General features: G+C 44.9%; 3 non-coding genes across 3 annotated transcripts; 1 reads left to right on the top strand and 2 right to left on the bottom strand.

Moving 5' to 3' along the window:
- Positions 1-8174: 8174 nt before the first annotated feature.
- Positions 8175-8249, bottom strand: Trnas-cga. The gene has a single exon. It is a non-coding gene; the product is annotated as a tRNA-Ser (tRNA).
- Positions 8250-8744: 495 nt separating this feature from the next.
- Trnas-cga lies at positions 8745-8821 on the bottom strand. The gene has a single exon. It is a non-coding gene; the product is annotated as a tRNA-Ser (tRNA).
- Positions 8822-8935: 114 nt separating this feature from the next.
- On the top strand, positions 8936-9010 carry Trnas-cga. The gene has a single exon. It is a non-coding gene; the product is annotated as a tRNA-Ser (tRNA).
- The last annotated feature ends 13452 nt before the right edge of the window (positions 9011-22462 follow it).

Genomic DNA, 22462 nt, shown 5'->3' on the forward strand with positions numbered 1-22462 from the left:
CGTACTTCCAATATGATGGATGTCCGGCACATATCCGTTTGACCTATGGCAGCGCCATCTAGTGGGCCAACGATAGCGCCATCTGGTTTCCCCTTCAAGCTAGACAAGTTTCGTTCTTTGTAGTTTTTTCGTTTGACACTCATTTCGTGAGATACTTGGCCCGGTCAAGATCAATGGACCATATATAAGTGTTGACATAATTTTACACGAAAGAAGACCGGAAATTGTACACTTCAAGTGCTTTTGGTGCAACTCTCATAAGGTCTTGCATGGTGCAGGTGGTTGGTAATGAAGAACACTGAAGGAAATGATTGTTAGTCAGCTCAACGCCGCACTGGCAAAGAACTCAAAATGGCTCAAATGGCTCTGAGCACTATGGGATTTAACTTCTGAGGTCATCAGTCCTCCAGAACTCAGGACTACTTAAACCTAACTACCCTAAGTACATCACACACATCCATGCCCGAGGCTGGACTCGAATTTGCGACCGTAGCGGTCGCGCGGTTCCAGACTGTGGCGTCTAGAACCGCTCGGCCACTCCGGCCGGCGGCAAAGAACTGAGTCCACAGAGAAACCCCAAGTCCTCAAACTGGTCTTGCATCTCATTGTGTTTGATCGTAATCCATTGGGAGACCTCCATAGCGACCACTCCTCCGAATGTCCAGGGGGAAGTTCTTCCTTTGGAACCATCCCTTCTCCAAATACCGACATTTCTCCCGCCATCGCGAGATCCTTGCCGTATGTGGATTCTCGATGAGAGGCTCAGTAATTGTCAAGAAGCTCTTTCTTGATTTCAGCCTAGGATGTGTGGGCTGAAGAACATATACTGGATTGGCTTCCTTCGTTGTGGCCCTACTTTCCTCATATCTCGCAGCTGCCTCACGTCTGATTTCAGGAGGAGCTATGCCAACGAGGCAATGGAGTTTTTCTACAGGAGTAGGTCTTAAGCAACCCGTGACAGTTCGGCAAGACTCATTTAGAGCCACATCTACGTTCCAGGCATGACTAGACTTGTACCAAACCGAACATGTATATTCAGCAGTGGAATAACATAGAGCAAGCGCGCTTGAGCGCACAGTGCGTGGGCTAGCACCCCATGATGTACCTGTCAATTTTCGCACTATGTTATTTCTGGCTGCCACTTTCTGTTTGGTGTTTAGGTAATGATTTTCATATGTTAGCGCGCGATCTAGAGTTACTCCAAGATATTTGGGAGTAGGATTATGTTCGAGTACGATGCCTCCTAGGATATATTTAAGGACCTATTTGCCTGTTTATTCTTCAAGTGGAAAACGCAGGTCTGAGTTTTGGCAGGATTAGGTTTCAAGTCATTCCCATGATAGTAAACAATGAATTCTTCCAAAGATTTTGATAGCGTATCTTCTACAGCCACAAAACAGACAGCCTGAGTAGTGATAGCGCTGTCATCAGCATAAATAAAGCTTCGAGTTCCTTCAGGGATAGGTTGATCGTTGGTATAGATGTTGAATAATAGCGGCGCAAGCAAGCTGCCTTGTAGTAACCCATTTTTCTGAGTTCTCCATCTACGCTACTGGACATTAAAATTGCTACACCACGAAGATGACGTGCTACAGACGCGAAATTTAACCGACAGGAAGAAGATGCTATGAGATGCAAATGGTTAGCTTTTCAGAGAATTCACACAAGACTGGCGCCGGTGGCCACACCTACAACGTGCTGACATGAGGAAAGTTTCCAACCGATTTCTCATACACAAACAGCAGTTGACCGGAGTTGCCTGGTGAAACGTTGTTGTGATGCCTCGTGTAAGGAGCAGAAATGCGTACCGTCACGTTTCCGACTTTGATGAAGGTCGGATTGTAGCCTATCGCGATTGCGGTTTATCGTATCGCGACATTGCTGCTCGCGTTGGTCGAGATCCAATGACTGTTAACAGCATATGGAATCGGTGTGTTCAGCAGGGTAATACGCAACGCCGTGCTGGATCCCAACGGCCTCGTACCACCAGCAGTCGAAATGACAGGCATCTTATCCACACGGCTGTAACGGATCGTGCAGCCACGTCTCGATCCCTGAGTAAACAGATGGGGAACACGAATAGTTCGACGACGTTTGCAGCAGCAGGAACTATCAGCTCGGAAACCATGGCTGTAGTTACCCTTGATGCTGCATCACAGATAGGAGCGCCTGCGGTGGTGTACTCAACGACGAATCTGGGTTCACGAATGGCGAACGTCATTTTTTCGGATGAATCCGGGTTCTGTTTAGAGCATCACGATGGTCGCATCCGTGTTTGGCGACATCGCGGTGAACGCACATTGGAAGCGTGTATTCGTCATCGCCATACTGGCGTATCACCCGGCGTGATGGTATGGAGTGCCATTGCTTACACGTCTCGGTCACCTCTTGCTCGCATTGACGGCACTTTGAACAGTGGACGTTACATTTCACATGTGCTACGACCCTTGGCTCTACCCTTCATTCGATCCCTGCGAAACTCTACATTTCACCAGGATAATGCACGACCGCATGTTGCAGGTCTTGTACATGTCTTTCCGGATATTGAAAATGTTCGACTGCTGCTGTGCCCAGCACATTCTCCAGATCTCTCACCAATTGAAAACGTCTGGTCAATGGTGGCCGAGCAACTGGCTCGTCACTATACGCCAGTCACTACTCTTGATGAACTGTGGTATCGTTTTGAAACTGCATGGCCAGCTGTACCTGTACACGTCATCCAAGCTCTGTTTGACTCAATGCCCAGGCATATCAAGGCCGTTATTACGGCCAGAGGTGGTTGTTCTGGGTACTGATTTCTCAGGATCTATGCACCCGAATTGCGGAAAATGTAATCACATGTCAGTTCTAGTATATTTGTCGAATGAATACCCGTTTATCATCTTCATTTCTTCTTGGTGCAGCAATTTTAATGGCCAGTAGTGTATTTTTCTTACCCTGAAGACCCACAAAAAAAATCTGCGGTTCTGGAGAATGTCCTCTTTAGGACCAGTGTTGACTGTGATATCCGTGAATATCGAAGGACGTATGTTGCAAGTGCTACTCTGAGATGAAGAGATTGGCACATGAGTGGAATTCGTGGCGGGCTGCATGAAGTCAGTAAAAGATTGATGACCCCCACCAAAAAAAAGGAGGCAGCGCGGCTCAGTATTTCTACAGGGACTTCCAATGACTTGTTGAGTCCATGCCACGTCGAGTCGCTGCATTACGCAGGACAAATGGTGGTCCGACGCGATATTATATATTTATTGTATGATTGTATGATAGCGGAACAAACACTGGTAGCAGTTACTTCTGTAAAATACCTGGGAGTATCCGTGCGGAATGATTTGAAGTGGAATGATCATATAAAATTAATTGGTGGTAAGGCGGGTACCAGGTTGAGATACATTGGGAGAGTCCTTAGAAAATTCAGTCCATCAACAAAGGAGGTCGCTTACAAAACACTCGTTCGACCTATACTTGAGTATTTCTCATCAGTGAGGGATCCGTACCAGATCGGGTTGATGGAGAAGATAGAGAAGATCCAAAGAAGAGCGGCGCTGTTCGTCACGGGGTTATTTGGTAACCGTGATAGCGTTACGGAGATGTTTAACAAACTCAAGTGGCAGACTCTGCAAGAGGGGCACTCCGCTTTGCGGTGTAGCTTGCTGTCCAGGTTTCGAGAGGGTGCGTTTCTGGACGAGGTATCGAATATATTGCTTCCCCCTACTTATACCTCCCGAGGAGATCACGAACGTAAAATTAGAGAGATTCGAGCGCGCACTGAGTCTTTCCGGCAGTCGTTCTTCCCGCGAACCATACGCGACTGGAACAGGAAAGGGAGGCAATGACAGTGGCACGTAAAGTGCCGTCCGCCACAGACCGTTGGGTGGCTTGCGGAGTATAAATGTAGATGTAGATGTATTAGGAGGTATGTCATGACTTTTGTCCCCTCAGTGTGTGTCAGTATTACTTGAAATTGTGTGCGGCTGGGAGATTCGCGAAGGAATCGGACCGGCGCTGGTGGTTGTGGAGTGTGGGCCGCGGCAGACATAGTGGCTCTTCCTTGTTTTTCTGTCGCAGGCTCAAGGCCGCGACCTCACGCTGGGGCAGCTGCGCGTGGCGGTGGGAACTGGCGTAGCCCAATGATACCAGAACTGGCGGCGGCGAGTTCACAGCGGAATGCCGCGCGCCTGGGCACCGCACAGTCCGAGGAATGGAGAGGGCCCCACGTAATTGCTGGCTAGCCGAGGGGGAAGAGAGAGACAGAGAGATAGCAAATAAAAAACAAATGCGGATCGTATGGCTGGGAAAAATCGCTAAACGCCTCGACCGGGTGGCCAGCAAGGCTTTTCGCCGCGGGCAGTCGTCTTGGGCGTCGGCTGTGTTCTGTGCCGGTGGGCCTACCAGGTACTGAGGCATCCGAGCTCCACCTTACGTAGTAGGACAGCCTCAGACCCAATCAAGCCAGAGTAATCTTTCTGTTTGCATTTTAATTTTAATTATTATAATATAAAAATTATAATGTTATATATAATATACCAAAGCACGACTCACGCCCGGTTCTCACAGCTTTAATTCTGCCAGTATCTCGTCTCCTACCTTCCAAACTTTACAGAAGCTCTTCTGCTAACCTTGATGGTAGAGCACTTGCCCGCGAAAGGCAAAGGTCCTGAGTTCGAGTCTCGGTCGGGCACACAGTTTTAATCTGCCAGGAAGTTTCATATCAGCGCACACTCCGCTGCAGAGTGAAAATCTCATTCTGGAAACATCCCCCAGGCTGTGGCTAAGCCATGTCTCCGCAGTATCCTTTCTTTCAGGAGTGCTAGTTCTGCAAGGTTCGCAGAAGAGCTTCTGTAAAGTTTGGAAGGTAGGAGACGAGATACTGGCAGAAGTAAAGCTGTGAGGACCGGGCGTGAGTCGTGCTTCGGTAGCTCAGATGCTAGAGCACTTGCCCGCGAAAGGCAAAGGTCCCGAGTTCGAGTCTCGGTCGGGCACACAGTTTTAAGCTGCCAGGAAGTTTGATATAAAAGAACTTCGTGAAATTTTTGTTTATTTCATTTCATTGGCTAGACAAAAGACGAGTGGGAGGCACGGAACTATCTCGCTGCATCCGTGTTACCGCCTTCGCACTGGGCAAAAACAATGTAGCGCCGTCTTGGAAAATATTCCTTACGGCGACTGCCCATCTCCAGCTTAAATTTGATGCTTTTGTTCTGGCGGCTTCTGACGTTACTCCCATGGCGTAAAATGAGCACTGCATCATTGTTACGACGTGTCCCATGAGTCTTATTAAGCTTTATACAATTTTAAATTATGTTGATGGTCATTTATGTTGATAACATACTGCATCTAAGGGACATACGAAATTTGATTTTATTATGTAGTGATTAAATCTGGTTGAAGTGGCTGGAAGGGCTAAAACATACAAATGACAAAATAAAAATCAAACTAAATGTGAATGTGATGTGTAACAAACAACTACGTTTCATAAGAGGATTAGGAAACTGGTTATAGACGTATATTTATCTGTGCATTAATTATTTAAAAATAATTACAAATCATCTTTCAGTTTATAAGAATCGACTATTTGAACCCGTGCTATGATTGAAAACTTTAATTGCTTCAAAGTGCTATGCTAAAAATGAAGTATCAAAATGAAAATTAGTTTTCTTATATGGCGCCTTGCACGATTTCTTCACAGAAGGTATACACCACCAAAGCCATCGTGTTATTGTGAATGAGAGGCGGTTTTGAGTTACAATATACATTCGTAAGCACAAGAATACTAAGTGGCTAAAATGGTCACATGACCCAAGTGGGAGGTCGACTATCTGATGGCTACCAACGAAGTTTCGTTTCAGTATTTCATGTAATTCTCGGCCGAAATTAAACATTGAAAACGCCCTCATGATCTAGTCATTGAGAGGTATAATCTTATTTTAAAGGTGTATCACAATAAGAAAAGTGTTACTTGCAAAAACGCACAGTAACATAGTGCTGTCTTATAAAACTATTTATTTAAACTCGCTTTAATCATAGGCCATTTTCACAGTGCTGTACATATGAACATAACAGAAGAAAAAGCCCTGAAAACCGAAATAAGAAACAAGATTCAAAAACATAATACAATAAAAAATCTCAGATATTTAAAAGAATTTACAGTGGCAACATCAAACGATAGACGTGTCTTCAGGTACGACGGATAAAATGTGAGAAACAGTTACCATAGTGATTCAGTACCAAAGCAATGGCTCAATCGGCAGCAAATTAAGTACAGGCGCTCTGACACACAAGTTGATCCAAGAGCACACTGTTAATATCGTAAGGCAAATATCGTACAACCAAAGACAATACAAAAGCCAAGCAATATGATACCTTCCTACCTAATACTAGGCCATAACCTAAAAAGGACAAACACGGAAAAATGGTTCTCATGAATTCATTGATTTTATATAATTATGTACAAATTATTATTTTTTCACATGCACTTACATGTATAAGGCGTACCAATGTAACACAAAAATTGCGCTCAAACGTGAACTTATGGCATAAAGCTCTTTTTATTATTACAACAAATTCACAAGACACAGTGAATTCTTTATCTATGTGTACCAGAAGGACGTAATACAAGAACTAACACTGCAAAAGAACAAGTGAACATAATAAAATCACCTGCTTGAACCTAAATTGGATTCCGAATGCTTGAGAAGTATATTGAAGAGATTTTGAACTTCATATAAAGCCATAAAATAATTGTGTGTACATGTATGCACTGAACTAATGAAGTACAAGAAGTTAAACTCAATCAAAAATATAAATAAAGTCAGATAACAGGCCTCCTTCCTCAATTAGAAGTAACGTTGATGAGCTCACACAAAATGTCATACTCTAATCAAATTACATGTACAGTTAAAAAATGAATTCGTATATTCATGTTTTATTTAAGTACCTATATTACAACATTTGATTTATCTGTAACAGCAATTAGTATCTGTACTATTTTTTACGACTGCATTGAGTTTTGCGAAACACGTATCTGTAAAAGAAATATTGTAAGAGGTCGTTTGATACTGGGGATTTTCAAACTACCTCAAACCTTTCTGAGGCAAAATACAGATGAAATGTTCACATCCTAGTGGCCAGACTTATCTGGAACCTGGTCGCTAAAATTTGCTATTGAACAACATCAGTGAAAGTGATCCAGTGTTAAAAGAGGTCTATTATGGTGGGCCATGTACACTGACAGGACGTGATAAGTGAAAGAAGTCTGTTATCACGTGGATAATGAATAATATCCTGACAGGATGAGGTAAATAAAACTTGTCTTTTACTACGTAGATAACGATCAAATAAGCTATTGTTGTTTGTTCTTAGTGATGAGCCAATGCATGGGTCTCCAGATAGCTGAGCATCTGTCGTTACTGGAAAATAAAGGAACACCTTATATGGCCTTAAGGCTGATTGAAAGCTATGTGTTACTTAAAAGAAGATTTGCACCACAGAAGTGTGAAAAGAAAGCAATGTCACTCATATGAAAGTGTGGTTAATAGACTTGGCTAATCCGTATTCAAATGACATAAGATTAATGAAATGCAGAAATGATATCAAGAAGAATTCGATTACTACACATTTATTTTACAAAGGTCTGCACACACGAGAAAAACTAAGCATGACAAACCTCTTCGTTCAAAAACAACAAGAAATGCGTCAAGTATTGAACTGTCTCAGCTACAAGAAACATACGTATGGTCTGCAAGGTACTGGGAAACAAACTGTAAAAGGGATGTTCCTTCCAGAGATAGCGACTGAATAGACCTTAAACGACGTGACAGAACTAATTGATTACCCATGTTATTGAGGAGATATTATCCATGCACTAGAATTAATACGTGCACCAGGTAAGATAACGCACAATTCATAGTAACTCAAGATTCAAGATTCCTGAGTCACGAATTAATTGAAATAAAAAGAATTAAGAATCATGCCTTTGGCTATGAGACGGCTCCAATTTTATCTCAAGTTACTTAAACCTCACACGGCGCCGATCTCAGCTAAATACTAACACTGCAGCGGGAATACTCACCGCTGTGGCTACAGCTTCGTATCTCGAATGAAGACCAAATACTCTCCTTAGATCTCAGAACCGGAAACATGCTGTTCTCTGAAACTTCCTGGCAGATTAAAACTGTGTGCCCGACCGAGACTCGAACTCGGGACCTTTGCCTTTCGCGGGCAACTGCTCTACCAACTGAGCTACCGAAGCACGACTCACGCCCGGTCTCACAGCTTCACTTCTGCCAATATCTCGTCTCCTCCTGCGAACCTTGCAGAACTAGCACTCCTGAAAGAAAGGATATTGCGGAGACATGGCTTAGCCACAGCCTGGGGGATGTTTCCAGTGAGATTTTCACTCTGCAGCGGAGTGTGCGCTGATATAAAACTTCCTGGCAGATTAAAACCGTGTGCCCGACCGAGATTCGAACTCGGGACCTTCGCCTTTCGCGGGCAAGTGCTCTACCAACTGAGCTACCGAAGCACGACTCACGCCCCGTCTCACAGCTTCACTTCTGCCAGTATCTCGTCTCCTACCTTCCAAACTTTACAGAAGCTCTCCTGCGAACCTTGCAGAACTAGCACTCCTGAAAGAAAGGATATTGCGGAGACATGGCTTAGCCACAGCCTGGGGGATGTTTCCAGAATGAGATTTTCACTCTGCAGCGGAGTGTACGCTGATATGAAACTTCCTGGCAGATTAAAACTGCGTGCCCGACCGAGACTCGAACTCGGGACCTTTGCCTTTCGCGGGCAACTGCTCTACCAACTGAGCTACCGAAGCACCACTCACGCCCGGTGCTAGTTCTGCAAGGTTCACAGGAGAGCTTCTGTAAAGTTTGGAAGGTAGGAGACGAGATACTGGCAGAAGTGAAGCTGTGAGACCGGGCGTGAGTCGTGCTTCGGTAGCTCAGTTGGTAGAGCAGTTGCCCGCGAAAGGCAAAGGTCCCGAGTTCGAGTCTCGGTCGGGCACACAGTTTTAATCTGCCAGGAAGTTTCATATCAGCGCACACTCCGCTGCAGAGTGAAAATCTCATTCTATGCTGTTCTCTACCACTCTCCGACACAAAATGCTCTCTCCAACTGCGCCCAGAACGGAGCCCTCACTCTCCCACTCTCTGAAAAAGTATGTTCTCAGTACCTTTCAATTTCTCTAAATAATTCTGCCAACCAGGGCTCGTGCTTATATGTTTTACCTCTCGGAAGCGATAAACTTTTCCATAAGACTTCCCGTCTCTCGTCTCATGAGTCTCAGGAAGATCAACGCCGTACATTAGCGTCCAATGGCTTTAGCATTAACCTATGTGGCCCTAGCAAATGCTCATTCCTCTCCCTATCATTCCGCTTATTTTTTGAAAGTGAATTCCCACGGTTTTGGTAAACACCTCTGGCGTCGGTACATCTGCCAGGGACGTAACTTCCTAATCAATCAGACGGTTGTCAGTTTTCGACTGGCACCGAGATGTCACATGTTAGTATCTGAGCTGTCTTCCCAGATTGCTGCCTTGGCATCTGCAAAAGTTATCAGTTCAGAAGACTGCCTGCCATAGCACATTCCACTACAATCCTGGTGTGACGGGCCCCTGGGGCGTTTGAAAACTGATCGTGCAAGGCACAGCCTTCTCTGAATATTTAATGTCATATTCTGTCTGAGAGAGACATACGACTACTGTGGAAACTCGGCCATCTGAACATTACCTCATACGAAGGAAAAACTATTGCTTCAATAAGATTTCACTTGCTTGTTCCTTCAATTGTTAAGAAGAGTATCCAATTACAAGCAACTGTTTCTGCTCTGCTTAGACAAACACTGAAATTTCGAGTGGAAACCAACCTTAACCGATTTTTAATCACAGCAGGCGGATGTCTCTGTCGAAGTGCAAAGAGAGAGATATTATATAAGCACCTTCGCAAGTTCCTTTTATCAGTCTATCTTTTTGCCCTCTGTTGTCAAATTGGATTTTCGCATTAGCTGGATTACATCTACATGATTACTCCGCAATTCACACTCAAGTGCTTGGCAGAGGGTTCATCGAACCGCAATCATACTATCTCTCAACCATTCCACTCCCGAACAGCGCGCGGGAAAAACGAACACCTAAACCTTTCTGTTCGAGCTCTGATTTCTCTTATTTTATTTTGATGATCATTCTTACCTATGTAGGTTGGGCTCAACAAAGTATTTTCGCATTCGGAAGAGAGTTGGTGACTGAAATTTCGTAAATAGATCTCGCCGCGACGGAAAACGTCTTTGCTTTAATGACTTCCATCCCAATTCGCGTATCGTATCTGCCACACTCTCTCCCCTATTACGTGATAATACAAAACGAGCTGCCCCTTTTTGCACCCTTTCGATGTCCTCCGTCAATGCCACCTGGTAAGGATCCCACACCGCGCAGCAATATTCTAACGGAGGACGAACGAGTGTAGTATAAGCTGTCTATTTAGTGGACTTGTTGCATCTTCTAAGTGTCCTGCCAATGAAACGCAATCTTTGGCTCGCCTCGAGAATTATACTATTTATCGAGTAATCGAATTCCAACGGATTTGTTTTGGAACTCATGTGGATCACCTCACACTTTTCGTTATTTAGCGTCAACTGCCACCTGCCACACCTACAGCAATCTTTTCTACATCGCTTTGCAACTGATACTGGTCTTCGGATGACCTTACTAGACGGTAAATTACTGCATCATCTGCGAACAACCTAAGAGAATTGCTCAGATTGTCACCCAGGTCATTTATATAGCAGCAGAGGTCCCAGGACGCTTCCCTGGGGAACATCTGATATCATTTCAGTTTTACTCGATGATTTGCCGTCTATTGCTACGAACTGCGACCTTCCTGACAGGAAATCACGAATCCAGTCGCACAAATGAGACGATACCCCATAGGCCCGCAGCTTGATTAGAAGTCGCTTGTGAAGAACGGTGTCAAAAGCTTTCCGGAAATCTAGAAATACGATATCAACTTGAGATCCCCTGTCGATAGCGGCCATTACTTCGTGCGAATAAAGAGCTAGCTGCGTTGCACAAGAACGATGTTTTCTGAAACCATGCTGATTACGTATCAATAGATCGTTCCCTTCGAGGTGATTCATAATGTTTGAATACAGTATATGCTCCAAAACCCTACTGCAAACCGACGTCAATGATATAGGTCTGTAGTTCAATGGATTACTCCTACTACAATTCTTAAACACTGGTGCGACCTGCGCAATTTTCCAATCTGTAGGTACGGATCTATGGGTGAGCGAGGGGATGTATGTGATTGCTAAGTAGGGAGCTATTCTATCAGCGTAATTAGGAAAGGAGTCAGGCGTGCAGACCCAGATTATCATTTATCTAACATGCAAACTTAAAGAAAACAATAACACACTTCTTTCCGAGAGGTTGGTTATATTCGCAAACATTTAGTAACAGGTGAAAACCAATGACCAGTATTTATTTTTTTTTTTGGGGGGGGGGGCGGTCGGGGATATTAATCTTCTCACTGGTTTGATGCTGCCCGCCACGAATTCCTCTCCTTTGCTAACCTCTTCATCTCGGAGTAGCACTTGCAACCTACGTCCTCAGTTATTTGCTGGATGTATTCCAATATCTGTCTTCCTCTACAGTCTTTGCTTTACAGCTCCCTCTAGCACCATGGAACTAATTCCCTGATGTCATAACAGATATCCTATCATCCTGTAACCTCCTCATTCCTTACGTTATCACTCCATCTAATTTTCAACATTCACCTTAGCACCACATCTCAAATGCTTCGATTCACTTCTGTTCCGCTTTTTCCCACAAACTATGTTCCACTACAATACAATACTGTGCTTCAGGCGTACATTCTCAGAAACTTCTTCCTCAAATTAAGATCTATGTTTGACACCAGTAGATTTCTCTTGGCCAGGAATGCTCTTTTTTCAGTGCTAGTCTGATTTTGATGTCCTCCTTGTTCCGTCCGTCATTCGTTATTTTACTGCCGAGGTAACAGAATTCCTTTATCAACTTCGTGACGATCAGTCCTGATGTTAAGTTTCTGGCTGCTCTCATTTCTGCTACTTCTCATCACTTTCGTCTTCCTTCGATTTGCTGTCCCAATCCATATTTTATACTCATTAGACTGTCCATCGCGTTCAACAGATCATGTAATTCTTCTTCTCTTTCAGTCAGGATAGCAATATCAGCGAATCGTATCACTGATATCCTTTCGCCTTGAATTTTAATTCCACTCCAGAACCTTAATTTTACTTCCCTCACTGGTTATTCAATGTACAGGCTGAACAATAGGTGGGAAAGATTACATCCCTGTCTTACACCCTTTATAATCCTAGCGCTTTGTTCTTGATCGTCCACTCTTATTATTCCCTCATTTCCTCTTGCTTTTCTACATGTTGCATATCACCCGTCTCTCGCTATAACTTATCCCTATTTCTCGCAAAATTTCGCAGAACTTGCACCATTTTACATTATCGAACTATTTTTCCGAGTCGACAAATGCTACATAAGTGTCCCGATTTTTCTTTAGTCTTGCTCCTATTACCAACCGCCAAACTGATAGACGTCTAGCACATCCTCAGTTTTATTTTCCGTTCTTCTGTATAATATTCCTGTTAAGAACTTGGATGCATGAGCTGATAAGCTGACTGTGGGATATTCTCGCACTTGTCAGCTCTTGCAGTCTTCTGAAGCATGTGGATGATATTTTTCCGAAAGTCAGACGACATGTCACCAGACTCATAAATTCCACACACCAACGTGAATAATCGATTTATTTCCACTTCCTCCAACGATTTTAGGAATTCTGATGGAATGTTAGCCAACTCTGCTGCCTTATTTGATCTCAAGTCTTCCAAAGCTCCCTTAAATTTTGATTCTAATACTGGATCCGCTATCTCTTCTATATCGACTCTTCTTCTATCACATCAGACAATCTTAACTCACAGAGGGGCCTTCAGTATACCCTTTCCACCTACCCGCTCTCTCCTCTGCATTTAACAGTCGAATTCCGTTGCACTCTTAATGTTATCACCTCTGCCCAGTTTAGAAAAGCAGAAAGGCATGAGAGCGGTCTGACAGATCGCTCTCAGTGCATATGCTGGGCACCTATCAAGAAACCAGCTAATAAATATCGATGTCTACCAGAATAAAAGCATTTTACTTAGTTAAGCAACAACAAAGGTAATTAACCAGACAGAAACTGTGTGAAAAACAGAACGTGGCAGAAGCAACGTAACTTCAAGAAAACATCGCAATTAAAGATAAGTATCAATCATTATATTCGTGACTACGTGACCACCTAGCAACATTGGATATGACTGTACGCATGTAATAACCTTTGACAGTTTGTATGATCTCCGTACAAGATAGCAGGGTGCAGCATACAGATGATGTAATGGTGGAAGTGTTTACTGACTTTCAGACCTCTGAACATATACTATGTGATCAAAAGTATCCGGGCACCCCCAAAAACATACGTTTTTCAAATTAGGTGCATTTTAGTGCCACCTACTACCAGGTACTGCATATCAGCTACCTCAGTAGTCATTAGACATCGTGAGAGAGCAGAATAGGGAGCTCCGCGGAACTCACGGACTACGACGTCAACAGGTGATTGGGTGTCACTTGTGTCATACGTCTGTACGCGAGATTTCCACACGCCTAAACATCCCTAGGTTCACTGTTTCCGGTGTGATACTGAAGTGGAAACGTGAAGCGACACGTACAGCACAAAAGCGTTCAGGCCGACCTCGTCTGTTCACTGACAGAGACCTGCGACAGTTGAATAGGGTCGCAATGTGTAATAGGCACACATCTATCCAGACCATCACACAGGAATTCCAAACTCCATCAGGATCCACTGCAAGTACTATGACAGTTAGGCGGGAGGTGAGAAAACTTGGATTTCATGGTCGAGCGGCTGCTCATAAGCCAAACATCACGGCCGGCCGAGGTGGCCGAGCGGTTCTAGGCGCTACAGTCTGGAACCGCGCGACCGCTACGGTCGCAGGTTCGAATCCTGCCTTGGGCATGGATGTGTGTGATGTCCTTAGGTTAGTTAGGTTTAAGTAGTTCTAAGTTCTAGGGGACTGATGACCTCAGAAGTTAAGTCCCATAGTGCTCAGAACCATTTGAACCATTTGAACCAAACATCACGTGAGTAAATGCCAAATGACGCTTGGTGTAAGGAGCGTAAGCACTGGACGATTGAAAAGTGGAAAAAGGTCGTGTGGAGTGACGAATCATGGTAGACAATGTAGCGATCCGATAGCAGGGAATGGATATTCCGAATGCCCAGGGAACGTCTTCTGCTAGCGTGTGTAGAGCCAAAGTTAAAAGTCTGTGGTGGTGGTGATATGATGTGGTACTTTCATGAAGGGGGCTTGCACCCCTTGTTGTTTTGTGTGGCAATATCACAGCACAGGCCTACAATGATGTTTTAAGCACTTTATTGCTTCCCACTGTTGAAGAGCAATTCGGGGATGCCGATTGCATCTTTCAACACGATCGAGCACATTCTCATAACGCACGGCCTGTGGCGGAGTGGTTCCACGACAATAACATCCATGTAATGGACTGACCTGCACAGAGTCCTGACCTGCATCCTATAGAACACCTTTGAGATGTTTCGAAACGCCGATTTCGTGCCAGGCCGCACCGACCGACATCGATACCTCTCCTCAGCGCAGCACTCCTTGAAGAATGGACTGCCATTCCCCAAGAAACCTTCCAGCACCTGATCGACCGGATACCTGCGAGAGTGGAAGTGTGGGCCAACACCATATTGAATTCCAGCATTACTGGTGGATACTTTTGATCAGATAGTGTATGTTATAATTTTGTATTATAGACTTTGTATGTGTTACTGTACTAAAATATTTTTTTAAATTTGTTTCATGACCCACTGTCGAATTCTGCAAAGTGTTCCAGTGCTGTTCTGACGACGCGGCAGCGTGTGTACCGGTCGCTTTTGGTTCCAACAGAAGGCCTGTGGGCGGCAGACGACCTGGAAGACATTGTCCAGACTGAATTTAATTATTAAAAATGCATTGTTAATAAACGGACCTAAAATTGTATTCACTTCTGTATCTGATGTCCGGCTGTTGACATTAAATATTGTTGTGGTGTATTAGACCTTTACCTATTGGTGACTGACTGCACTAATAAGTTCTGAGAAAATATACATAGATGGTTCAGTTGCGAGAAGTAGTTGACATGGCAACTTTAATCTCGAGACTTTCGAGTCGCAAGAAGATTAACAAGCATCTTTAAATTACTACTTTTATAACTCAGTGGACGATATTAGAAGCTTCAATTGACAGTTAGTTTACTGATAGAAAGTGTTCTTACGCTCACAGCAGGATCGGAAGTATAGCAAAGTTGCAAATATTTAGGCTGATTATTTTGCGCTTCAGTATATAACACCTGCTGAACTCTAATTAACCCATACTAGCTGTTAAAGCCTATGTAACAAAGTTAATCGTGATGTGATGGATAGGGGAAAATCTACGAACGTTATTGCTACAGTTATGAATTGTTTTACTCCGAGTGAATCCAATAGAATTATTAAAGGCTCTAAGGCGTTGTTGAGGAACTTACGCGATCTAATTGTGATTTTTGGTAGATTCTTGGTGCCTTGCAAGTCAGAATTAATATGGAAGTGATACCTGAACACGCATTATTCCGATCAGCAGCTAGTGTGTTATCACTGCGACTATAAATTGGAAATTTGTGGTAAGGTCTTATTGGACCAAACTGCTGAGTTCATCCGTCCCTAAGCTCACACACTGTTTAATCTAACATAAACTAACTTACGCTAAGGACGACACACACACCACGCCAGACGGAGGACTCGAATGTCCAACGGGGGGAGCCACGCGAACCGTGACAAGAGACTGCAATTATAGCTGATGTGAACATTGACATTTAAATTGTATTGAAGAGGTAGTGTAAATGACGTCATTTGAAGTGTTATTTAAACACCCACGTACTCAAGAAAAGCAGGGCCGTTAAATGTTTGTCACTACAAAAGTGCATGAAAGATGACATCTACACCAGAGATTATCGTGTTGTTGCAACATCGATGTATATAGTCTTCGTTTGTTTCGCGATGTCGCAAACGTTTCCCACGAACGAAACTCGACATTCTACCTCGAAATTATCCATGCATCTACTCCTTGATAGCGAAAAGTATCTGTTATTGAAGAATAGTAATTAAGTAGAACAAGGTTTGACTTATATGAATATTGTTGCGGGTTCAATTGAGCCCTGGCTATACTCAGATCTGCACCTGCACCGTGGCGACACACGGTCAAACCAGCAACTACATTAGATGTACACAGACGTGACGAAAGTCACGGTAGACCTCCTAATATCGTCTCGGACGTCCTATTTACCACCTTAGTGCATCAACTGGACTTGACATGGGTTTAACACGTCGTTGCAAGTCCCCACAGAAGTATTTAGCCTTGCTATCTCTATAGCCTGCCACAACAGCGCAAGTGTTGCCGGAGCAGAAGTTAGTGCATAACCTGACTTCTCGATTATGTCTGGTAAATGGTCGATGGGAGTCATGTCGGGCGATCTGGATGGCCAGATCATTCGCTTAAACTGTCCAGAATCTTCTCCAAAGTAATCGGTGGCATGTTTCTGAACATAAAGTCCATGAAGGGCTGAAGTTGGTCTCCATGCAGCCGAACATAACCATTTCCAGTTAATGATCGGTTCAGCTGGTCCAGAGGAACCAGTCCATTCCATGTGAACACCGCCCACGCCATTATGGAGCTACCACCAGCATATACAGTGCACTGTCGATAACTTGGGCCCATGGCATTGTGGGGTCTGGGCCATAGTCAAACCCTGTCGTCAGCTCTTACCAACCGAAATCGGAACTCATCAGACCAGGCCTCGGTTTTCCAATTTTCTAGGGATGTTCACGAGCCCAGAAGAGGCGCTACAGGAGATGTTGTGCCGACAGCAAAGGCACTCACGTCGGTCGTCTGTTACCATAGCCCATTAACTCCAAGTCCGCCCTCGGAAGCTGAATGATCAGCGTGACGGATTGACAATCCTCTGGGCCCGGGTTCGATTCCCGGCTGGGTCGAGGAATTTTCTCCGCCCAGGGACGGGGTGTTGTGCTGTCATCATCATCATCCTATCATCCTCATCGACTGCAGGTCACCAAGTGACGTCAAATTGAAAGACCAGCACCCGGCGAACAGTCTGCCAGACGGGGGGCCCTAGCCATACGATTAAATAAAAATAAATTAACTCCAAATTTCGCGGTGCTGTCCCAACGCATACGTTCGTCGCGTGTCCCGCACTGACTTCTGCGGTTATTTCACGCAATGTAGCTCGTCTGTTAGCACTGACAACTCTACGCAAATACTGACCGAGGTGGCGCACTGGTTAGTGCACTGGAGTCGCATTCGGGAGGGCGAAGATTCAAACCCACGTCCAGCCTTCAACCTTCCTGGTTTAGGTTTCCCGCGATTTCCCTAAATCCTTTCAGGCAAATGCTGGGATGGTTCGTTTGAAAGGTCACGACCGATTTCCTCCCCCCTCCCCTAATCCGAAGGGACAGATGACCTCGCTGTTTGGTCCTCAATTGGCTCAAATGGCTCTAAGCACTATGGGACTTAACATCTGAGGTCGTCAGTTCCCTAGACTTAGAACTACTTAAACCTAAGTAACCTAAGGACATCACACACATGTATGCTCAGGACAGGATTCGAACCTGCGACCGAAGTAACCGCATGGTACCGGACTGAAGCGCCTAGAACCGCTCGACCACAGCGGCCGGCCGCTGTTTGGTGCCCTCACCCAAACCAACCAACCAACCAACGTACGCAAACTCCGCTGCTCTTGGTTGTTAAGTGAAGGCCGTTGTCCTTGGTGAGAAGTGGTGCCTGAAATTTGGTATTCTCGTCACACACTACATATTGCGGGTCTCGGGATACTGAGTTCCCTAACGATTTGCGAAATGGAATGTGCCATGCTTCTAACTCCAACTATTATTTCGCGTTCAAAGTCTGTTAATTCCCGTCGTGCGACTATAATCAGGTAGGAAACCTTTGCACATGAATCACCCGAGTACAACTGATAGCTCCACCAATGCACTGCCCTTTTATGCCTTGTTTGCGCGATACTACCGCCATCTGTCTTTGTGCATATCGCTATGCCATGACTTCGTCACCTCAGTGTAAAAATCCTTATTAATTAATAGATAGTCGCACGCAGTCTATAGTCGACGACAGGAGAAGAGGGACAGTGCACATATAAGAAATCCCTACCAACATTGTGGCCAACATAGGAGCACGTCCCAGGGCATGTGTGGTGATCACGCACCCTATTAAGAACCATGCTTCGCCCTTATAAGGTCCAGAGGCCGTCATGAATCGCAATGACTTCATTGTAATTATTATCTTTTAATGGATTAATGATGATGATAAGGTCCCAAACTCGGAGGAGTGTAGGGGACGATGCGGGAGACCAGTACCGCTGTACTAGGCAAGGTCCTATTGGAGGTGGTTTGCCATTGCCTTCCTCCGACCGTGATGGGGATGAATGGATGAATGATGATGATGAAGACAGCACAACGAGGCAGGAAAAATCCCTGACCCCGCCGGGAATCTAACCCGGCGCCACGTGCGAGGGAAGCGAGAACGCTACCGCAAGACCACAAGCTGCGGACTTAATGGATTGAAGGCTGCGTCATTTCAGTTCGTCTCATGGTGTACTTTTTTTACTTTTATTTTACATTGCCTTCTGTACTGTATTGTACTATACTGTACTTTAGTATTTCTTTCTACGTGTGGTCTAAGTCTCATCGAGATATGTTACGTGGCAGTGAGACATAACGCAAAACTTTCTTTTGTCCTTATGTTTTGCAAAGCCAGTGATACGGGAGGCCATCTGGAAGTCAAGAAACACGACGGCAACCTCAGATCCAGTACTTGATGCTTTCTGGAGCTCTAAAGCGTACAGAGTGAGCTGTATTTCACAGAACAGGTACTCGCGGGAAACCGTTTAGATTCCTAAAGTGATATACAGAATCACACACGCGTTCCCGGATGTGCGCCCCTCGCACTGGGGCGTGGCCTGTCTACACCACATGGAGCACCTGCTGCTGCGCTGGCGGCCCGGCACACAACTCACCAGCTCCCCCGTCCATTGTGTGAGCGCCCGCCACGGCTCCAGCCAGCCAGCCAGACCGAGTGCGAACCGCGTAATTGGATTTCACGGCCACTAAAGACTACTCCGTCCCGCAACTGGTTTCGTCTTACAGTCAACAAAAGCCTGGCAGCACGACCGTATTAAAACAAGTATTTATGCCGCGGGGACAAGCCAATGAAAGTGAGTTGTTGCGAGCGCAGTTCGTCTGTTCGTGTGTAGCTACCAGATTCGCTACGTACCAACTGGTATTCATTTCTTATGTCATCACTCTTATGATTGGCTTGTTGCGGCTCAACAGGCTTTATTCTTTTGGACCAAGCTCTTCAACTACGTCCTTAGTTACGTGCTTTACACACGGCGTTTCAACCGGAACCTATTATAACATACACTGAAGAGCCAAAAAAATAAAAAATAAAAAAAATGGTACACCTGCCTTATATTGTGTGCCACACCCGCGAGCACACAGGAGGTGACATGGACTTGACTGATGTCTACATCTACATATATACTCCGCTAGCCACCAAGCGGTGTGTGGCGCAGGGCACAATTCGCGCCAAAGTCATATTTCGCCCCCTCTGTTCCACTCGCGGATCGCACAAGGGAAAAAGGACTGTCTGAACGCCTCAGTACGAGCTCTTATTTCCCTTATCTTTGAATGGTGATTATTATGCGATTTGAAAGTTGGTGGTAATAATATATGCTCTACATCCTCGGTGAAGATTGGATTTCGGAATTTAGTGAGCAGCCCCTTCTGTTGAACGCGTAGTCTATCTGCAAGTGTGTCCCACTTCAAACTTTCTATGAGATTTGTAACGCTCTCGCGTTGGTTAAATGTACCAGTTATGAATCTTGCCGCTCTCAATCTCCTGAATCAGACCCAACTGGTAAGGGTCCGATACAGAAGAAGAATACTCGAAGACTGCACGAACTAACGTTTTGTAAGCTATTTCCTTTGTTGAAGGACTGCATCGCTCCAGGATTCTACCAATAAACCGCAATCTAGAGTTCGCCTTACCCGTTACTTGTGTGATCTGATAATTCAATTTGAGATCATTTCGAATAGTCACATCCAGATACTTCCAAATACTGATAATTTATTTTGTACTCATACATTAATGGGGATTTTCGCCTTGTTATGCGCGCTAGGTTACACTTACTAATATTGAGAGATAACTGCCAGTCATTACACCACGCATTTATTTTCGGAAAATCCTAATTGATTTGTTCACAACTTTAGTGTGATACTACTTTCCTGAAGACTATAGCATCATCGGCAAAGAGTCTAAGGCCGCTGTCAATACCATCAACCAGATCGTTTATGTAAATCGTAAAAAGCAGAGGACCTATTACGCTGCCCTGGGGCACACCTGAAGTTACTCTTGTTTCTGTTGAAGTTACCCCGTTCAGGACGACATACTGCTGCCTGTCTGTTAGAAAACTTTCTATTCAGTCGCATATGTCACTGTACAGGATGGCGGGTATGGGCAGGCGGTGGGCGTTATGGAATAATAGTGTAATTTTTAGAGAAAGGCCATTTATTGGCTAAAGCATGATGAAAGGGGCTACATAGGCCTAGGGAGGTGAGGGTGAGCCAGAGCTTGCAATTTGGCGAACATTGTTCGCGAAGCTACCGAAAGTGGTTGTCTGCCAAAACTAAGTCCACAGTGCCGCAGCACCGGGAGAAGCGGGAGATGATCAATGCTACAGGGCGCGCATCCGACTCACGGGTGAGCAAGAATACAAGAGAGAGGTCCCGGCGACGGGCGGCCGGGTATGTTCGACGCACCACGCGGCTTCCTCCGCCCTGATTGGTCAGGACCGAGCAAACCGTGCGGGCGGCATGGAACTTTCCAGAGCGTTGCCTGCTAAGCGACGCCTGGGACGGCGTTACCTCGTCAGCACACGAGAGAGGCGCGTGAACAAGGTGCCCTTCATCGGTGCTGACTTCCTGTTACTAAACCGTGGGACGAAAGAATTTACAGGCAGCTAACACTGCCGGCCGTGGCTTGGCCACAATGGAAAGATGAAGTTACCGTTTGGGTGCTCATATAATAAAGTAAAATCCCTTATTGTCTGGCTCATCCTTTACATTCCTCCCCCTTCCGTGGGAGCGGAGAACGTACGTGAATTCGCTCAATGTAATTATTATTTGAATGTAAACAAATTTAGCTTGCAAAACAAAGTAAACATTACTTGATTAAGAATGGCCCTCACGGAAGACGGCAGGGGTCTTAACCTACGGGAGGATGTAGAGACTCTGAAGACCTCCTAGGGGTCGCAAAGGAACTTACACATGTCAACAATATTGTGTGTATACAATAATCATCATAAAACATCAAAACATCATAAAACATCAAAACATCATAAAACATCAAAACAAAATTAGAACAAAACCTAGCAGTGTGAATTAGATAAACATGTCAAGTGTTCTTGTTGTTAAGTTGAGGTAAAAATGTCTTTTTTTTTTTTGCTTTTGGAATAAGTTGAAAATTTAAACACATCACCACTGATGAGTCACGGCGGGGGCGCCTGGGGCGAGGCGGTGTGGTGTGTTGTCCTCAGCGGGCAGCGCGCAGGCTGTCGGCGGGAAGGGGGCGTGGCCGTGGCCGGGTCCGTGCACTGGAACTCAGCGCAGGGGGAGTATGAGGGGAGATTCACACGTTTCAAAACACAGTTGAAAAGGGAGTTATTACTAAGGAAACACTTCACTACACTACGCTAGTTTTTCCACATTAACTGATATCTCAGTTTCACTCTTAAAACTAAGGGAGGGCACATGCCTGATAGGTTCTTGTTTTCTCTTTATTGTTGAGTTTAGTTTGTGGCTGTTTACCATTCATTTAAGTGCCAACAGGCGAACGTAAGAAATTTGTCCTTTTTCATGTCTTAGCAAATCATCAATTGACGATAGGAGGTGAACATTTGATATGTTAGACAAAGCTGGCAAGTCAGCTGACAAGGGATCACGAATAAGCTTTCAGGTATAAAAAAAACATAATTAAAGAGGTGTGAATACTAAGTAAGCCGTAGTGGCATGAAAGATTATTAATGGTGTTCCAACAGGAACCGTTTGCTGAAGATCTGCGCGGAGGCTACGTCAGAGTGGCAGCTGACTGCAAGGCCGAATCTCGCGCTAAGTCAGAAAGGCGCGCGGTAGATAATTTCCAAGGGCAGCGCCGCGTCAGGGCTGCACGCGGCAGCTGAGGGGTCTACGACTGTCAAATGCCGACTGTCAAATGCAACAAAATAGAAGTGGGATT

This window comes from Schistocerca piceifrons, chromosome 9 (assembly GCF_021461385.2).
Source record: "Schistocerca piceifrons isolate TAMUIC-IGC-003096 chromosome 9, iqSchPice1.1, whole genome shotgun sequence".
Classification (NCBI taxonomy): domain Eukaryota; kingdom Metazoa; phylum Arthropoda; class Insecta; order Orthoptera; family Acrididae; genus Schistocerca; species Schistocerca piceifrons.